The 20,482-nt window shown below is 38.5% G+C and overlaps 1 long non-coding RNA gene across 1 annotated transcript; it reads left to right on the forward strand.

The window, feature by feature from the left end:
• The first annotated feature begins 5,944 nt into the window (after window positions 1-5,944).
• Window positions 5,945-20,278, forward strand: LOC125485027. Its single transcript, XR_007263804.1, has 2 exons — window positions 5,945-6,015; window positions 18,399-20,278. It is a non-coding gene; the product is annotated as an uncharacterized LOC125485027 (long non-coding RNA).
• Window positions 20,279-20,482: the final 204 nt, after the last annotated feature.

Here is a 20,482-nt window from a genome sequence, read left to right on the forward strand (position 1 = left end):
TGAAATGCTTCATTTCTATTTGACGGTTATTGCTGGCAGAGTTTAGACATTGTACACTTGGTAAACTTAGATGGCTTTTCTTTGAACACAAAATGAAATAAACCAAAATAAGAATTGAGAAGTCAGCAGTAGAAAAGGATATACAGCCTGACTACCACCGACTCCCCACCCCCCAAAAATACAGCCCCATTGCCCACCCAAATGTATTTCAGCCTTTTAACTAACTCTTCCTTTCTTCAGCTCTCCCTTAAAAGTTATTCAATGTCGGACATGACGACCATCTCCTCTTCCATGTTCCACATCCTCTGCTTGGACACCTCACTGATGGTTATGGGAGGGAAAGCAGAAGAATAGACCAATGTGATAGTTTGATAGTACTGTCAATGATGCCAACAACACATGCTTAACAATAACCTACATACTGATGTTCAGGTTGGTTTCTGTCAGATCCACCCAGCCTTAGTTAAAACAAACACACAAGAACTGAGTTCCACAGGTGCTGGTAACTGACCATGACATAATGACCAAATTTGACCAAGTAGGTCACCAAGCGATCCTAGCAAAACTGGGATCTTGGGGATCAGGGAAAAAAACTCTGTGCTGGCTGGAGTCATACCTGACACACAAGAAATTGGTGTGGTTGTTGAAGGTCAGTCACTCCAGCAGAAATGTCCTGGAATGGAGTTCCTCAGGGTGGTGTCCTAGGCCCAAGCATCCTCAATTCCTTCATCAAGCATGTCTGCTCCATGACAAGGTCAGAACTGGGGATGTTCAGTGATTTACTCCAATATGTTTAGCACCATTTGTGATAGTTCATACTGTTGCAGTCCCTGTCCAAATGCAGCAAGATCTGGACAGTATCCAGATTTTGAGTTGACAAGTGACATGTAAAATTCACATCACACAAATACCAGGCAATGATCAAGAGAGAATTTAACAATCACCCTTGACCTTCGATGGCATTACCATCACTGAATCCCTCAATAACAACATCAGAGAGGTTGTCGTTGAGTCGAACAGGACTAGACTAGCCATATAAATACTCTGGCTCAAAAAGCAGGTCAAAGGTTAGAAATCCTTGAGCCTCAAGTAACTCACCACCTGACTCCCCAAAGTCTGTCCCCCATCAATAAGGTGCAAGTCAGGAGCGTGATGGCGATGGCTAACCCTAACCCTATCGCACCCTACTTTACCTCTGAGTGCAGCTCCATCGAGAAGCCTGACACCATCCTGGACAAAGCACCCCACTTCATTGGAGTGATGTCCACAAACATTCACTCCATCTGTCACTGGTGTTTAGTAGCAGTAGTGTGTGCCATATACAGGATGCATTGTAAAAATTTGCCAAGGCTGCTTAAAAAGTATCTTCCAAATCCATGGCCACAACCATTGAGGAGGACAAAGGTAGCTGGTACATGGGAACACCACCACTTGCAAGTTTCCCTCCAAGCCAGTTATCATCCTGACTTGGAAATGTATGCCTGTTCCTTCAGTGTCACTGGCTCACAATCTTGGGACTCCCTAGTTGCATTCTGGGTCTACCTGCAGCAAATGGATTTCAGTTTAAGAGGCAGCTCATCTATACTATCTCAAGGGTGACAAGGGATACACAATAAGTGCTGTCCACATCACAAAGAAGTTTTTAAAAGTGCCAATCATGTCAGTGTCAAAATTGAGAATTAACCTTCATGTCACTGGGAGTATTTTAAGGTATAAGAATGCACCTATTAGGAGGGACTGGCAGTCAGTTGAGAATAACTGGAATTGATTTTCAGGTTAAGTTATACCTTGATTTTTAAAATGTGGACAAGTATAGTGGAAATAGACACGGATTTGCATTTTATTTCGTGTCTTTCATGATCTTGGGGCACTGCAAGCAATTTGAAGTATAATCATTGTCCTATTGCAGGAAACGTAGCAATCAATTTATGCATAGCAAGCTTCCACAAACATCAGTGAAATAAATTACCAAATCATCATTCTGTGCGCCGGTTAGCCAAGCCACTTGGACAAATGACTCCACTGTTGTGAATGCTGCTGTTCGATCTTTTATGGATAGTTGTGGGGCAGTTAAGACCTTGACTTAACATCGCATTCAAAGATGGCAGTCTCCCATCAATGTAGTATACCCTACTGAAATGTCACTTACCTGCACAGTGGATAATTAATCAGAGAATTGAATAGACATGAAGTACTAGGTGTGTACATTTTAACTGCCAGGATGATGGAATGGAAGGATAGTTTGTTCTGAAATGAAAGTACATTGACAAGTTTCCTGTGATAATTGCTAAGACATTCTTGGTAATTTATCAAATTCTAATATATAAAATAATAGCACATCAGGATTTTTGGCTTATGGCAAAGTTCAAAAAGAGCATCTTCTCCCCCCAGCAAACAATCCTGATTAACTGGCATCCCAGAGCATTGCAATTCAAACTAAATATAGGACACATCTACAGCTGTACTATCAAATTGAAGTAGCAACTGAGCACAAGAAGGGTAGTTTATCGCAGCTAAGTCGCAATTGATTTCTCACTCCACGCGGGCATTTTTTTTTTTGCAGAAGTTTAAAATGGAGTTATCATTTAAAAGCACATAATTGGAAACTGTGGTCGTCATGTGAGAATATTATTTATATACCAAAAAAACTATAGAAAGATGCTTCGTGCAAATACTTGCCAATAAATTTCTTCCGAGAATAATGAATCTGTGGAATTCTTTACCACAGAAATCTGTCAGGACTGGGTTATTAAATATTTTAAGGCTAAGATGAAAGGATTTTTGATCAGTAAGGGTTAGAAGGAAAAAAGCAGGAAATTGGAGTTGACAATTAGCAGATCAGCCACAATCTCATTGAATGGCAGAGCAGACTCACTGGACCTACTTCTGCTCTAGATCTTGGGATCTTATGGTAGAGAAGTATGAATATATTGAACTAATCCTAGTCTCATTGACTTATTCAAAACAAAATGATCATTGAAATATTATTTGAAGGAATTCTCCATACAATCCAAAGGTTGGTTGTTTGCACCAGGAAGCTTTGAAAACAATCATCTTAGAACATAATAGGCCATTGTCAACTCCTTGGAGAAAATGTCAAACTGATTGCATCTGGCCTTTTTCTCATGTAAGACTGGAGCTGTGGTTCTGAGAGGAGATTCCGATGATGGCACCCTTAGCAATGAGGAACCATGCTTCCATTCCGACAATCCTTTCATAGTGCAGAACTACTTGAGATTGTCACTCCCTGGAGAAACCGGCCCATCATGTTCTAAGATGACTGTTTCAAATCTTCCCATAATCTGAAATTTAAGGGCCCTGACAGGTGCTGTCAAAACGAAAGTATAAGGTTAACGTGACAGGAGAGTAGAATGTTGGCAATAGAAGGGGTAGGGTACCTAGTGGGTAGGATGTTAGGGTGTGACGTAGCAAGGTACGTGGTGCTGTTTTTAGGTCAGGATATATGGGATAAATTTAGTCTCTGATATTAGGTTTAAGGGTTGGGGCTGGCTGGAGTGAGAGGGGGAATCTGGTTGTTTATGTGGATGAGGGGACTTGGATCTAGTCCACCTGAGTCAGAGGGGGTGTCGGGGTCTGGGGGTTCAGTAGTTGGCTCTGTGAGATAACTATGGTGTCAGTTTAACAGTCTGGCTCCTGAGAATCTATGTATTTAAGTGTCCAGCTTTTCTTGAGTAATCCTAATCCACTTTAGACCTCAGTCTCTGAAGTCTGTGACTTTTTGAGGGCTCCAGGCATCAAAGAATTGCCCAGCAGAAAATGTAATTTCCTGTGCAATTTTTTGGAAGAGTTATGATGGTGACTGTACACAGTCTATATGTGCAACTTCCATCTGCGCTGGAATAAAGACTGGCCATTGTAAAACATAGGACAGTGTTCCTTACCTGTAACCAATTCTGTATGCATGTGCGAGAGGCCTTGAAAGGGAATGCTACCCTAGGTAGTGCATGGATTCTGAGAGGATCCCTTGCTTCCTTTTGACAAAGTGTTCATTCGGAAATGTCCCTGGGTTCTTCGAAAGGAGTCCTTGGTTCAGTTTGAATATGAGCACAAAAGTAAGCGTTATACAGTGTTACCTTTGTACATTGCTTTATAATCCATCCTTGAAGTCCTCGCTAAGGAAGATTTATGGCCCTGTTTCTTGCCTTTTCCAAGACATAAGTGCATTCTGTACATTAAGATTCAGGAATTTTCAATCTTTTCGATTTCTGTTGTTACCTTTGGGGAAAATTTATGTTAGTGTTGGTCTACTGTAAATTGCTAAAAAGGATTTCATTGAAGAAAGACACATCTTTACTCTGCATTTTTACAGATGACTTTTCTCCCCAGGGTGTCGTGGGAGATGCAGGAGGTAGTTACAGGGGCTCGGACTGAAATTTTTAAATTCTCTGCTGGCCAGAGGACTGGAAGGCAGCTGAAGTGGTAGAGAGAAACCAGGAATTACAGACCGGTGCGAATCTTATCTTATCAGTGAAAGGGAAACTATTGGGAAATATTCTAAAGCAAAGAATTAACCCTGTTTGGAGAGACTAGGTTTGAATAGGGATAGTCAGCATGGCTTTATCGCAGGAAGGTCATGCTTAACAAATTTGACTGAATTTTTCAAGGTGGTGTCTAGGTATGCAGATGAGGGTAGTTTCTAAAGATTTCAGCAATGCCTTTGACAAGGTCCCACATGGGAGACTCATGTTAAAATCAAAGCAAAAGCCCATGGGATCCAGAGTAACTTGGCAAGTTACGTCCAAAATGGGCTTAGTGACAGGAGACAGGGTGGTGATTGAAGACTCTGGTGTGTAGTGGTGTACCACACAGATCAGCACTTTGTTTGTGATTTCTATAAATGACATAGATGAGAAAATGTGGAGGGAAATAAATTTTGTGGATGATGTGAAAATTGGCCAGGTGTTTGATCATGATGGCAGTGATTTTGAGCAGGAGGATATAGATGGGTTGGTCAGATGGGCCAATCGGTGGCAGATGGAATTTAGGAGTATGAGATGATGCACTTTGGAAGAAGTTGTACGACAAGGGAGTACTCTATGAAAATCAGGACACCAGGAAGCTCAGAGGGATCTTGGATTGCTTGTCCACAAATCCCTGAAGGCAACAGGGTGGGTTAATAGATTAGTTTAGAAGGGGTACACTTATCTGTTGTGGCATCGTGTGCAGTTCTGGCCTATTGGAAAGATGTGATTGCACTGGAGAGGGTGCAAAGAGATTCATCAGGATGTTGCCTGGAGTGAAGCAGTTTAGCTACAAAGAGAGGCTGGAAGAGCTCAGGTTTTTTAGTTTGAAGTGAAGAAGAGAGTGTGGACTTGATTGAGAACCATGGAGAGGATGGATAGAAAACAGCTGTTGTCTCTAGTTGAAGAGTCAATAACAAGAGGGTCCAATTTTAAGGTGAACGGCAGGGCATTTAGACGGGATTTCTGGAAAATGTATTCACCCAGAGGATGGTGGGAATCTGGAATGCACTGCCTGGGAGGACAGTTGAGATGGAAAACGCCACAATCTTAAAAAAAATTTGGATGAGCGCTTAGTGCCACAGCATTAAAGGCTGTGGGCAGTGCTAGAAAGTTTCTGTTGGTACAGACTTCATGGGCTTGACAGCCTTTTCTGTCCTGTATAACTACAATTCTATGGTTTTATGCTCCCTTGATAAGATAATAATATGAATATTTCGAATTCACAGTACATTTTAGTGCACGGTGTCTAGCTTTCGTATGTGAATATTGCACATTCACTGGATTTTTGATTCCTGTTTGGCTGAATCACTCCTCAACCATGTGTGCCGCACCAGCCCCCACCACCACACCACTACTATCATCTTAGCACTGACCTTTCCCAAGTTTTTCTTGTACAGTGTTAGAGCTTGGCTATGATAAACTGGCCAGTCTAAGAAGCTTTATTAAACTGTTCCTTTTCTTTTAGATCTCCTTTCTCCTGGTGTGAAGGGTAAGATTTTCAAAGTCCAGCGAACCTACCGACTCTTTGCAGGTATGTAAGATATTAAAAATGCGTCATTTATATTTGTAACAATGCAAACAGAATTAAAATATTAAACTTTGGGAATAAAATTGTTGTAAAACTTGCAACACTTCTAAATTAAATGATGTTTGTTGTCTCATTTTGCCAAATTCCCACGCACTGGTGGGAAATGTTAATGTTTAGATCAAAGGCATAGTGACTTGGAGCTTTTCAAAATAGCACGTACATTTCAATGGCTTCTTGCTTCCATCTAGGGTGCATTTTAGTTTAATTTGCAATTTGGCAAGTACAAGAATGCAATATGCAAGATCCTAAATGTGAAATTCTTGCCTCCCCTGGGGATACACCTGGTTGAGGCTATTTTTTTTGTGAGAAAATATGACAGTTTGAAAAATTTCAAATTTGTGAGCATTGTTCAGGTCAGATGTATGTAAGCATCATAAGGTTGTAATAATGGGGGATTTTAATTCTCCAAACATTGACTGGGGCTGCCATAGTGTTAAAAGGTTTAGATGGTGAAGAATTTCAGGTGTGTTCAAGAAAATTTTCTTTATCAATAAGTGGATGCTCCTACTGGAGAGGGAGCAAAACTAGACCTCCTTTTGGGTAACAAGGCAGGGCAGGTGACTGAAGTAAAGGTGAGGGAACCCTTTAGGTCTAACGATCATAATTCTATTAGTTTCAAAATGTCTATGCAAAAGCATAAGCCTTCCATAAAAGTTAGTGTTTAATTGGAGTAAGGCAAATTTTAATGGTATGAGACAAGAACTTTCAAAAGTTGATTTGTAGTAGACAGTTTGCAGGTAAAAGGACATCTGACAAGTGGGAAGCGTTCAAGAGCGTGATGACGAGGGTTCAGAGGCATTTTGTTCCTGTTAGAGTATAGGGTAAGGCTGGTGAGATTAAAGAACAGTGGGTGAATAAAGGTATTGAGGTTCTAGTCAAGAATAAAAGAGAATCTTATTTTAGATATAGCCAACTTGGTTCAATTGAATCTCTTAAGAATGCTCCTACACTTTTTTTAATATTGATTTGAAAGAAATCAGGAAGGCGCAGAAGGAATACGAGATAGTATTGGCAGATAAGGTTAAGAATAATCCAAAGAGATTCTACAAATACATTAAGAGCGAGAGGGTAGGGCTTCTTAAAGATCACGGAGGTTGTCTTTGTGTTGAACCCCAGGAGATGGGAGAGATACTAAATGAATATTTTGTGTTTAGTTTTTGCTGTGGAGAAAGAAATGATGTCTAGACAATGCAGAGAAATAAACTTTGATGTTTTAAAAACAGTCCACGTTACAGAAGTGGAAGTTCAGGAGGTCTTTGAGAATATAAAGATGGATAAGTCTCCGGGACCTGATCTAACGTATCCCAGAACGTTGTGGGAAGTAAGGGAGGAAATTACAAGACCTCCTGCAGAAATTTTTGCATCATCTATAACTACAGTTGAGGTGCCTGATGACTGAAGGATGGCTAATGTACCTTTGCTTAAGAAAGGTTGTAAGGAGAAACGGGAACTATAGACCTGTGCGTCTGACTTCGGTTGTGGATAACTTGTTGGAGGTGATTATAAATGATAGGATTTATGGACATTTAGAGAGGCAAACATTGATTTGGGGATAGTCAGCATGGTTCTGAGAGGACGTTTGTGTCTCAAACTTGATTGAGTTTTTTGAGGAAGTTATCAAAAAGGTTGATGGCAGAGGAGTAAATGTTTTATGGATTTTAGTCAAGCCTTTGACAAGGTTCTGCTTGGTAGACTAATTAATTAGTAAAGTTAGGTCACATGGGATTCAGGGTGAGCTTGCCAATTGGATATGTAATTGGCTTAACGGCAGGAGACAGAGTAATGGTGGAGGGTTGCTTTTCGGACTGGAAGCCTGTGACCAGCAGTGTTCCACAGGGATTGGTTCTGGGTCCTCTTTTGATTGTCATTTATATAAATAACTTGGATGAGAATATGGAATGCGTGGTTAGTAATTTTGCAGACGACACCAAAATTGGTGGCATTGTAGGCCATGAAGAAGGTTTTCTAAGATTACAAAGGGATCTTGACCAAATGGTCAATGGGCTGAAAAATGGCAGATGGAGTTCAGTCGGGATAAATGCGAGGTTTGCGTTTTGATACAACTAGCAAGGGTAGGGCTTCTACAATTAATGGTAGGATCTTGGGTAGTGTTGTAGAACAGAGGGACCTAGGGGTGCAGGTATATAATTCTTTGAAATTCCTGTCACACATGGACAGGATGGTTTAAAAGGCGTTTGATACACTTGTCTTCATTGCTCAGTCCTTTGAATATGGGAGTTGGGAAGTCATGGTGAGGCCTCTTCTGGAATATTATGTCCAGTTCTGTTTGCCCTGTTATAGGAAGGATATTATCAAGCTGGAGAGGGTTCAGAAGAGATTTACCAAGATGTTGCTAGGTAGGGAAGGTTTGAGTTGTAAAGAAAGGCTGGATAGGCGGGGACTTTTTCATTGGAGTGTAGGAGGTTGACAGATGACCTGATGGAAATTTATAAAATGAGAGTTATAGATGGTAGTTGTCTTTTCCCTAGAATGGGGATTTAAAGACTAGGGGGAATATTTTTAAGGTGAGAGGAGAGAGATTTGAAAAAAAAAGACATGAGGCAATTTTGTTTTTGTTAGAGAGTGGTTTGCATGTGAAATTAACTTTGAGAAAATGGTGGATGCGGGTACAATTACACTGTTTAAAAGACAGTTGGATTAAGTACATGTATAGGAAAAGTGTGGAGGGATATGGGCTCGGAGCAGGCAGTTGGGACTAGTTTAGTTTGGGATTATGTTTGGCATGACTGTTTGGACTGAAGGGTCTGTTTCCATGCTATATGATTCTATGACTCAGATCTTCAACATCAGTTATAAACCTGGAATGTAAGGTTAGAGTTCATTGTGCTATAAAGTTTATTTTATTAAAACGTCATTCTACAATGCAAATGTAAAAGAACAGTTATCTGGAAATCTGAATTAGATCCAGGAATATTTGATACTTCGTACTCAATTTAACTCTTGGCCGACCAGATACAGATGTCTATGGATGAGCTTGGTGTTAAAGAAGCTAAATGATGCCTTGTACCAGGACTCTTTGTTTAGGATTCTTGCTGGAACTTTTTTGTGTGGTGCTAAATTTAAAGTACTTCTTAGTTTTGAGTTTGCTTGATAGAAGATTTAAAATGTAGCTGCATTTGTGTATTTGATTTGAGAGTTCCCTTTTTATTTCCTTATTCTACCCAAGGGTCTCTTGATACATTATGGCATCTTGGGGATCATTTGCTTCTGCTTTTGAAACTAAACCTACGATCTCGCAGTCCTCTGGAATTTACTTGGATTTATTTAAGCTCCCCATGATTTTATAAACCTCTATAAGGTGACCCCTCAACCTTCTATGCTCCAGTGAAAAAAAAAATCCCAGCCTCTCCTTATAACTCCAGCCATCCAGTCTCGGTAACATTCTTATGAATCTTTTCTGCACCCTCTGCAATTTAATAATAATCTTTGTGTAGCCGGGCAACCAGAACTGTACACGCTACTCAAAAAAAAAGTGGTCTCACCAATGTCCTGTACAACTGCATCATGATGTCCCAACTCCAGACTCTGTGGTCTGAGCAATGGAGGCAAATGTGCCAAATGCCGCCTTTACCACCCAATCTCCTTGTGCCGCAACTTTCACTGAACTATGTATGAGAACCCCTGGGTCTCTCTGTTCACCAACATTCCCCAGAGCCCTACCATTAACTGTGTAAGTCCTGCACTAGTTCGTCCTACCGAATGAATTGTTAAATTAGATATTCAAAACTGGATGTTTCTCGCGTTTTCCAACTCTTTTTTTTTTTTGGATCAAAAAAAGTCCAAAGTTCTCCTGTTTTATGGCTGTATCTTATCAATCACATTCAAGAGAAAATAATATCTTTGGTAAAGAATTGAATATTCAACTTTTTGGTACTGGTACAAAGTATAACAGACATCAAGTAACGTATAGTATGAGGAGCAAGTTTCTCCCTAACTGCAATCTCTGACTTGCTTGTTGAACTTGTGTTTCTGATTCTCCAACCAAGTACCTTTGCAGTTTTTGAAGATTATCTCTCATATTTGTGATTCGAATCGTGCAAAACTTTTTTTTCATGAATTCTGAGATAGCCACACTCCATTAGTCTGTGAATTGGTGATGTTCCCATGTTGAGTATTATCTTAATATTTCTATTTTCCTCTAGTCAACTTAGTTTAAAACCATATTTCAGTCTGCTTTTTTAAAATAAGGATTAAATTAATTACTCAGCTTTGTAAACTGAGAAATATGGTTTTTCTCCATTCAAGAGAATTTTTCCACTACAGGAAGAGAAAAATATTTCAGATGATTTGACCATCCCAAAGTAACCTGGGCCACCATTTTGCTTTGTTGTTCCTTTTCTGCATTTCTGTTGCCTTTAGTGTTTAAACTACTTGATTTGTTATCCACTTTGTACATTTTTAGGTGACCACTGTGACTGCATAGCCTTAGCAATTTATTTCATATGAGTACTTGACAATTTCCTATGTTAGAAATAATTTGGACAGTTTCACAGCAACAAATTACATTGGAGAATACCTTGAAGATGCTTGCATTATGCTGAAATATATTTTTGATATTGCTATGTCTTCAACATATGGTAGTGAATGATCAAATTACATTGTGAATCTGTAAGGCATGGTCATTATTGTGATTGGGGTTTTGATAAACTGGATTATTGAGTTTCACTTGAGACTAAATAAGCAACTGTGATCTTTACTCCATCTGCAGTCAAGAGAAGACATGTTTGCTTGTGACGAGATGAAATACAGATGGTATTTAGCATTAAAGAGAACAAAAGTCTGAATGCTGGGATCTTAAATTGTGCAATGTTTTATTACCTTCAGCAGGAACGTTGAATAATTTAATAATTGTCAAAAGACAGATGCCTGTATAGGATTTAGCACAATTTTTAGACAAATAGCAATTCAGAACTTGTGATGAATTTAAGCAAGTTTTCTTTCGCCTCTTCTATTTGGCTTCATGCAATAATGGAATTTCAAACATTTTTGTGTGAATGGGCCAAGTGCAAATATTGACGTTCTGGGACTTGTCTCCATTTGAAGAAATAACACCTGTCTTTACACTTTTTTTTTGAAAAGTGCCAACTGTTTAAAACGGAGCCATTCTATTCTTTCAAGAATATAGTTCTGGCTAATATATATCAACAATGTAGTAACTGAAAGATACGTAGCTGCAATGTTTTCTATACCTAGAATTCCACTGCACACTGCTACGGTGGAGCCATCTGAGAGAATCATAGGACCCCATTAGTGTAGATAAACGCTGCTCGGCCCATTGAGTCTGAACCAACCCTCTGAAGATCATTCCACCTGCTCCCACCCCATCCCCATAACCCCATGTTTCCCATGGTTGATCCACTTTGTTTGCACAACTCTAGACACTGGGGCAGTTTAGCATGGTCAATCCACCTAACTTGCACTGTGGGACAAAACTGGAGCACCCGGCAGAAAACCGTGCAGACAGAGCGAAAACTGCAAACGCCACACTGTCACTGAAGCTGGAATCGAACCTGGGGCACTAGCGCTAAGGCAGCAATGCTAACTGCTGTACCACTATGCCAGTCCTATTTTAGATTGCACGTAGGAAGACAAAACTGAGCAGCGGAATGAAAACTATACTCTAGATTGGAATGATGATCCTTTTTAGTAGGATACAGTTGGAAGTCAAAGAATGTGTGAGAACTTCTTTCTTACACAGAATAAATTAAAGACCATGCGCACAGCTGATGGCAAGTACTACAAGTGTAAAATATTGTGGTTACCAGGAACATGATATCTAGTTATGGAGGTGTAGACCTTTCATAATTCTTTGTCAGTCATAATTTCTCTTCTAGTGTTTTTTCTGTTCTACATGGAGCCTAGATTCCTAACATTGGTATGATTAGCTGTTCTGTCCTAGGAACAAGCGGGGAAGTGGTTAGTATCTATTTTTAGTATTTTTCCGCAAAGCATTATGCCACTTTAAATATATTTCAAAGCAGTGTGAAATACTTGACCCCATCATGTGCAATTCAAGAAGGAAGCTGGAGCATGCTGAAAGTTTAACTTATTTTTTGGCTAACTTTACCTACCTAAATTTTAAAAAGTACATTTTAATAGTTTCTATATTGGAACACACTTAAAACTGTCAGACTGCCAAATAAATTAAAAGCAAAGTATTTTAAACTGTAACAACGTTACATCTCTAGTGCTTCAAGAAATTCTTCATGTGTTCTTAATTTTGTTAACTTCCTTAATGCTTTGTCCTGTAATTGGCTGAGCCTGCTGGGATGGTTTCCAAGATGCAACTGTCCGTGTTTCAGTGTCAGCATTCTGTATGCATCGGTTCAGACAGTGTGTAGCATGGAATAATGTCCTGGTTCTACACTGTCCATCATGTATACTTGCATCATTCTAGTATGAATCATTGGATAGAGATCTAGAATAGGTTATCTTGCTTCAATTTCCTCTGAGAGACCAATGTTAGGACCACTGCAGTGGCTGAGATCAGCTAATTCTGAGCAGGAATCAATCATGGCAGTTATCTTTCTTGTAATGACTGTGGCCATGAACTTTGAAATGGATTATCCCTTGCAATGTTAAAGTAATTATTTAGAATTTATGAAGTGATTTTAAAATTGTTTCAGTACAGTTTTAGCTGTACATTTGGTGTTGGAGACATAATTTACAGTTCGTTGTGATTCAAATATTTTCTAAGTGATGTATTCATGTGGTTACATGAAACCTGCAAACTAGACTGAACCTGTTTAATAAATTTGCATTTGGCAGAATACAACTTCCATATGCATCACTTTTCACTAATGGAATGATATAGATTTTAGTACAAATCTGTTAGCATGTCTTGCCATTAAAATATTGTTAATATTAAAAAATTGTTATTTTGGGGACTGGTAGAATGTTCTTTGGAATTTTATCAAAGGATAAAAGGTCCTGTGAGCCCTCCAACCACACGAAAACAGTACCATGGTATAGAATGTAAATCAGCATAGGAACAGGCCGTTTGGCACACCTTATCTGTGCTGACCACGATGCCATTCTAAACTGATGCCATTTGCCTGCACCTGGTCTGTATCCCTCTGCTCTGTGCCTGTTCGTGTGTAAGTGCCTCTCTGCTTCTACCTGCACTCCTGGCAGCACAATCCAAGCACCTACTGCCCTCTATGTAAATAGAAAAAAATGTTTTCCTTGCACATCTACTTTGAAATTCTTACCCCACTCCCCTAACCTTAAACCTATGCCTCCTAGTATTTGATGTTTTCACCCTGGGAAACAGACGCCCAACTATCCACCTTTATCCATGTCTCCCATAATTTTATTTACTACTTTGAGGTTTATTACACTACTCTCTCCATGTGCATTATGTTAGTCCCTGGTTGCTATGAATTACCATGCCTTTGTATCTAGGGTTGTGGACTTCTGGGGTTAGTCAGTGGTCTGTTTGGGTCTTTGTGGAGATTTCACTGCTGGATAACATTTTCGGCCCTTGGTGTTCATCAAAGTAAAATGCTGTCATGCCAGCCAATGAAACATGTTACTATGCTGCCATTGCAAGTTTAAAAAATTGGTTGGTCTGTGTTGTCATTTCACCAAACTGCCCTTTCTTCTTTCAGATATATCTGACATGATACTTTCTTTCCGTGTTCTGTGTCTAGCCTCCATTTAGCAGAAAACTCATTTCAGTCTTGTGTTGGTATGAGAGATTGGCAGGTTTTCAAGTTACTTGATGCTATATTTAATCTTAATTACAAAATGAATTCAACCTCAGTGGGACATTTAGAACATAAGCTTGAACATGTCTGATTTTATATCTGGCAATACAACACATTTCTGCTCTGCACACTGGTTTGTATGTGGATAAGACCAGCACGTTGGCTGTCATTAAATTCTCTGAAGAGTGTAACTGGTTATACCGAATTTAAAAGAGAACATATAGGCAGACAGGCAGTGCATCACTTGAGAAGCTGTATATCTTAGCAAACCTGGGCTGTTAGTTGAGGTCAGCCACAAACAAATGCACTGATGAGAGCAGTTTTGCTTCCTAAAAGTGTTGGACTTTTAATGCTAGTAGTTGTTTTTCATGATGGGCAAATGACTTCTGTTGCCACTCCAGTGTACAAAGAACTACTAGGTGCCCATGACAGGAAATTAATGGGTGAAAGCCATGCCTGCCTTAATCAGGTGGAATTAAGAGCCAAAAACCCCTCTTTAGTTCCTGAAATCTAACAGCATTTTGGGACTTGTCTATCCTGTGGCATTTTCAATAAATCTCTTCTCCCTCTCCACGTTTCCCTCTGGCTTGGCCTGTAGGTCTCTTGGCCTCTCTCCACTTCTGCTTACCACTTCCTTGTCCAGAGTGCTTACTGAGCAGGAGGTTCAGGAGGAGGCACTGAGTTTGTTGGTACATTGAAAGATGATTTTTGGGACCATTTAATGCCACTCGTCTAGTCATTCTACTGCAGCTGGTTCTGTAGAACTTTTAAATGAAGATTGACCCCTGAAGACATTTGACACTTTAGAAACACTGCTTTTCTAAGGTGTTTGGGCATGTTTTGTATTCCTAAACCTGATGTTAAGCTTGGGAGGATAGTGAATTGTGAGGATGATGCTAGATGATTTCAGAGGGGCATTGACAAGTTGGCTAAATGGGCAGTCACCTGGCAGATGAATTTCAATGCAGAGAAATGAGAGTACACTTTTGAAGAAAGAATCAATACAGGCTGAATGTACAACTTTGAGGGAAGTACAGGAGCAGAGGGACCTTTGGGGTTCACATGTATAATTCTTTGAATGTAGCCAGGCAAGTTGAAACAGTTATGATGAAGGCTTATGGGTTTATAAGTAGAGGCATAGAGTATAAAAGCAAGGAAGTGATGGTACACCTCTACAAATCATTGGTCAGTCCACATTTGGAGTATTGTGCTCAGTTCCTTGTTTAAGGAAAGATATTCAAGCATGGGAGAGCATGCAAAGGAGGTTTACTAGAATGATAGGAATTTTAAATACAAGGAAAGATTTGAGAAATTGGTCTTATTCTCCTTGGAGCAGAGAAGACTAAGAGCTGACCTCACTGAGGTGTTCAAAATTAAGAACAGTTTTTACAGGGTAAAGAAGGATGTTTGGTTTCCATTAATTGGTTTGTCAGTAAGGGGTCACAATTTTGAGATTGTCAGCAAGTGAACTAGGAATGAGATGAGGAGAAACTTCTTGACTCGGTTGTCAGGTTTTGGAATGTGCTGCCTGGGGGAAAGGTGAAGGTGGATTCCATAGGAGGGTTCAAAAAGCTAGATTATATATTTGAATTTGAATTAAAGGGCTATGGAGACAGGGCTGGAGAATTGAAACTTGCTGGGTAGCTCTTTTGGGAGCCAGTACAGGCATGATGGGGTTGAAGGGCCGCTTCTATTATAAACCTCTGGTTCTATGATCTCAACAATATCGGAAAGATTGGGAGGTTGTCTCATGGAGCATTTTAAATTGCATTCTTCCATATACTAGCTCTCCCAAATTCACTTTTGTTGAGTGACAGTTCAGTTTGAAAAGTGAAATTTTGTACACTTAAACTCCAGGATATTAAATAAAAATATTTTGGGTGAAATAAATGCCATTGCTTTCTTAAGCTGCCTCAACAACTATTCTCGCTCATTCTTACCACAGTTCTGTCCTTCCCAGTTCCTGGATGATGTTTTTCCCCTTTTAATGTTCATTTAACTTGCATGGAAACTGTCTTTGACCTTCATTCTCCAGTTCAAAATAGCCAATCTCATCAAATTTATAGACCCCTTATCTCTGCCTGATTTATATTTGTTGAAGTGAAGAGATTAAGCAATCTTCCTCTCACCACTCATAGCAGTTTCAAGTAAAGAGATCAGTTTCAAGTAAAGAGATCACTCGGAAGAAAAATAAAAGTTTCCTTTTACATGCTATCAATTTTAAAAAAAAAGCCTGCTTAGCTGTTTGAATTTTGAATTTGTCAAATTGAAACAAGCATACTCATCTTTAGCTGCTGCTGCTAGTTTGACTTTTTTTATCAGCTACAATACAAAAATGAATTGTAATGTAATAGTTATGTTGTATTTAAAACCTAGAGGTCATGAGTTCAAATGGTGCTATGGTAAATTTAAAATTGAGGTTTACTAAATTCTGTTAGCATTTTGCCATATCATTATTGGGTTACAATTGTTCTTACACGTGTGATAACTTAAATATAGATTTTTGCTTCCTCTGGTAGTGCATATCTGTATATAATCTTGATATCTGTACACATTCTGCACATGGATGGGGGGGAAATGGACATGACATCGTATTAATTTGTTTTTTTACTTCAAATTGGACATGACAAACCATTTACTAGATCATGTAATTTGATTTATTTTAACACTTAATTGGTTATCGTGTTTATCTATACTACTTCCGTTTGTGAAAAGTAACTCACTGAAGCAATTTAAATCATCCTAAAAATTGGCTAAGATCTAGGCAAATATATTTCTTTTGTTTAATTCAACCTGGTCAATGTTAATTTACTCCAACTTTAAAATTTACTGCTGCAGCCTCCTTCATGAATTTGTATGACTAAAGTGCACAAAAATGCAGTTTCCATTAAAGAACCCAGTGATGGTGCGGCTTGCACAAATAATTCTTGCAGAGGCTTTGATTAACTTTTACACTATTCCAATGAGGATGTTTCTGTGGAACAGATGTTAGAACCATAGTTTCCTTGAAGTGCAAACACCTCTGCGAGAGAGAAAAAAAGTACTTTTAAGGTAAACCCTTGTACAGCATATAGTCGTTTAATTGATTTCTGATATACTTTCAGATTGCAAAAAGATGTCAAGGAACAAGAAATATTTTTAGCCAGAGACTTGTAAAATTATAAACTGTGCAACTAACCGGCATATGGAGGATTAAAAAAAAAGACATATATAAGTTACAGCTTTGGCATTTTTAAGTTTTAAACAAATTACCTGAAGTGACTGCTGCCCATTTGGGATTGGGATGGGGGTTCTGCAAGAGCATTGGGTACAATACTATAAAGCTGCTTGTAGTTGACTCTGTCAACTAAGCATGTGCATGAAATGTGTGCCGCTCACCATTCAAAAATTTGAGAAGCTGGTAAACAAAACTGAACATTTATTGTGAACTTTCTTTATACTGCGTTGCGTTGATTTCCCAAAGTATCTTTTCGTACAAGTTTTGACATGGTTTGTCTTTGCTTGAATGACTGACTGACTGTTTTAGCTTAGAGAGCCAACATAAGATCAGACAAAAGCTGATCTGTCCTGCTCTCGTGAGGACAGAGTCCTTACAAATTTTGCAGCGACTGAGCTTTGTTTAAAAATGGTTTAGAATACTTACACTTTTATTTTTAAAAGAGTTAAGGGATGTTAAAATTTGTTTATGGAAGTTATCATGTGACTTTCAATTCTAGATAGAATTTATCACAATCACAGAATTGTCACGGTGTAGAAGTAGCTATTTAATCCATTGTGTCTACAACTTGTGAGCATTTGACTTATTGCCGGTCTTTTGCCATTTTCCCCTACAACTCTGTACAAATATTTTGATTTAGTTTTAACTTTTACAAGACTTCTGTTCTATAATCCTTAGATGTTTGACTGGACATGGTAGTTTTTGTCTTCTGTTTTGATCTCTGTTGTGACAGAGAATGAAACCTAACTTTGTCCAGTTTGATACAAAGATACATTTCGAGGAGGAGTGAAATGCAGATTGTAGATAGTATTATTGAAGAGTATCAGGTGTTATGCATTCAAATCGCAGATTTGCCCAAGAACAAGATATGGTGCAATCGTAGTGCCCCTACCTCTGAGCCAGAAGGCTTGTGTTCAAGTCATACCCTATGCATGCATCGTGATGTGTCTGAACAGGTTGACTTAAAATATGAAGTTTTTTAGAATTTGCATTGTTTTGAAGTACCTGATTGATTATCATAACAGAATTAGTGCTCAAATTCATAAATCCAACACTTAAGCCATTAATTAAAGTGTTCCAAAAGGTGAAACTGTAAGTTTATGATCTAGAATCGGATTGAGCTGTAGGTTTCCCAATGGAAGCACCAGATAAATGTGCTGAACGACTTTTCTTGTCTTTGTGGTCTTATTGTGACTGAAGAAAAATTCAAATTCTAAATGTAGTAATACTTTAAATTTTAAATTGTGTATTACATTTGTATTCATAAAACTGACTATAAAAGTCTATTCAGAATTTTGACTATTGTTGACTATGGAGTGTCAGCTTTAAAAGTGTCCTGTTTATTTTCAATGCCCCACTGTATATTTCTCTCTTTTCAGTTGTCTATCACCATGGAAACAGTGCAACTGGTGGACATTACACTACAGATGTCTTCCACATTGGTCTTAACGGCTGGCTGCGCATTGATGACCAGATAGTGAAAGTGATAAATCAGTACCAAGTTGTGAAGCCCTCTGCTGAACGTACAGCCTACCTCCTGTACTATCGCCGAGTTGATCTGCTGTGAACTGTCAGTGCACTGTTGCTCTAGCATCTCACCCCTCAGAGCACCAACTGTCAGATAAACCCTTCCCTCCCTCATTGCAACTTTTCAAATCCACTCTCAGTAACTTCAGATTTAAGTTTAAAGGGGAAAAACCTGGGGATGTGCACCAGCAGCAAATCTTGTAGGTATATGTCTGTGACATCTTTCATAACATTTTAACTTCATACAAATCAGTTGCTAATGTTTTTGCTTTTGATAATAGGTAACACTTGAGCCCATGTTTTTGGGGGAGGGATAAGTGTTCCATTGTACTGAATGCTTTGGTGTTTTGATGAGAAAAACTTGCGTGTGATATTACTGGGTGTTGAGTAGCAGTAGGATGCTGACAGTTTTTAAACAAAAAGCTTAATGAAAATGCTTAAAACTGCACGTTACAAAATAACATGCAAATCTACATTTGAGGTTGAAATATTGAGACTGCTTAGATGGGTGATTGTAACTTTAATGCAGTTACTAAGACTTCTGATTGCAATTATGCTTCTGTGTACACAGTTGAAACTTGATATAAAAAGAAAAGATGATTGATATAATTCCATTAATGGTTCAGTCTGGCTTTGTTTACTTTGTGGTTTTGCTCTTCTCTCATTGTTGAAATAGAGCTGTACACAATTTAGTGATATTTATAGAAAATTGAGTTTATCACCCATCAGTTAATAAATTCATTTCAAGCTCTTTAAATAACTGTTTGGGCGTGAATTGGACGCAAGATCACAATGGTGCAAAGAATTTTGATTTGAGAACAGTCTGTTTCAGCTTTCCCAGTATTGGTACCAGAAAATGGTAAAATTTAAAACCCTCTGCAGTTCTAGAATTGAGTTACCCATTCAAAAACATTTAGACAAACCACCTTTTAATTTTGTTTGCGCCACCTTAATTGGGCTGTAACAAAATACTTCCAGTGAAATTTCACTGTAATTAAATGCTTCTTTTGCTAATTATAACATTCTTACAAACTTGCAGTTAACTGACAACTCATTCCACTATTGATTGCCACACAGCCATTATAGTGATCTCACCAACTTATTCCCATGCCAGTGGAATTAGTTGCTTGTTTGGGTCAATTAAATGTTACCACCTGTCCAATAAGTAATGATCTCATCAAAAGAAGTCCTCATTATTGCCATACTTCTGTCAGCTAACAGTTTGAATTAAAGTGCACCTGTATTTTAATGAACTGAATTCTTATTACTGCCGTAAGAAATGTCTCTCAACCCATTAGGCTGCGGCAAATGTTTTTAGTGATTGTTGTGAGGATACCAGTTTCTGTTGGGATGGAGGGTAGCTGGTGCTGGGGACTTAATCTCTGTTTTTAAAAACTTTTTTCCATGTTTGGTTGCCAGGGATTGATAGACAGCTATCTGCAATTTTTGCTTGATGATCTGTTTAGTTCATGTATTCAAAAACTTATTTTCCCAGCCTTTTTAATTCTTCACTTGTGCATTCCCTAATAAAGACTTCCCCGTACCTTTAAATCCTTTCTTAAATGACCAAACATGGCTGACATTTTAATGTGAGATATTTTCAGAGCTTTTTAAGAACTATACATACGTGGTAACCAAATGATTTGCTTTTAGATTCTGTGAACTTTGATCTTGAGTTAATTTGTTGTCTTGCAGATGAAACTACCTTGAATAAAAGTCTATTACTATGAAATATTGCAACGTGTAATCTGTTTAACCAAGAAGTTTGCCCCTATATTCTATTTGAATCTTCATTTTATGTAATATGCTTTATTTATCAGAATGATGGCAAAAATGGTTCCAAATTTGCACAGTATCTGTTGCTTGCTATTTGAAGTTTTAATCCTGCATATGTTACAATAAATTCAGTTATAACTTTTTTTAACCATTTCTTGGT

Source organism: Rhincodon typus, chromosome 15 (assembly GCF_021869965.1).
Source record: "Rhincodon typus isolate 14 chromosome 15, sRhiTyp1.1, whole genome shotgun sequence".
In the NCBI taxonomy this organism is placed as follows: domain Eukaryota; kingdom Metazoa; phylum Chordata; class Chondrichthyes; order Orectolobiformes; family Rhincodontidae; genus Rhincodon; species Rhincodon typus.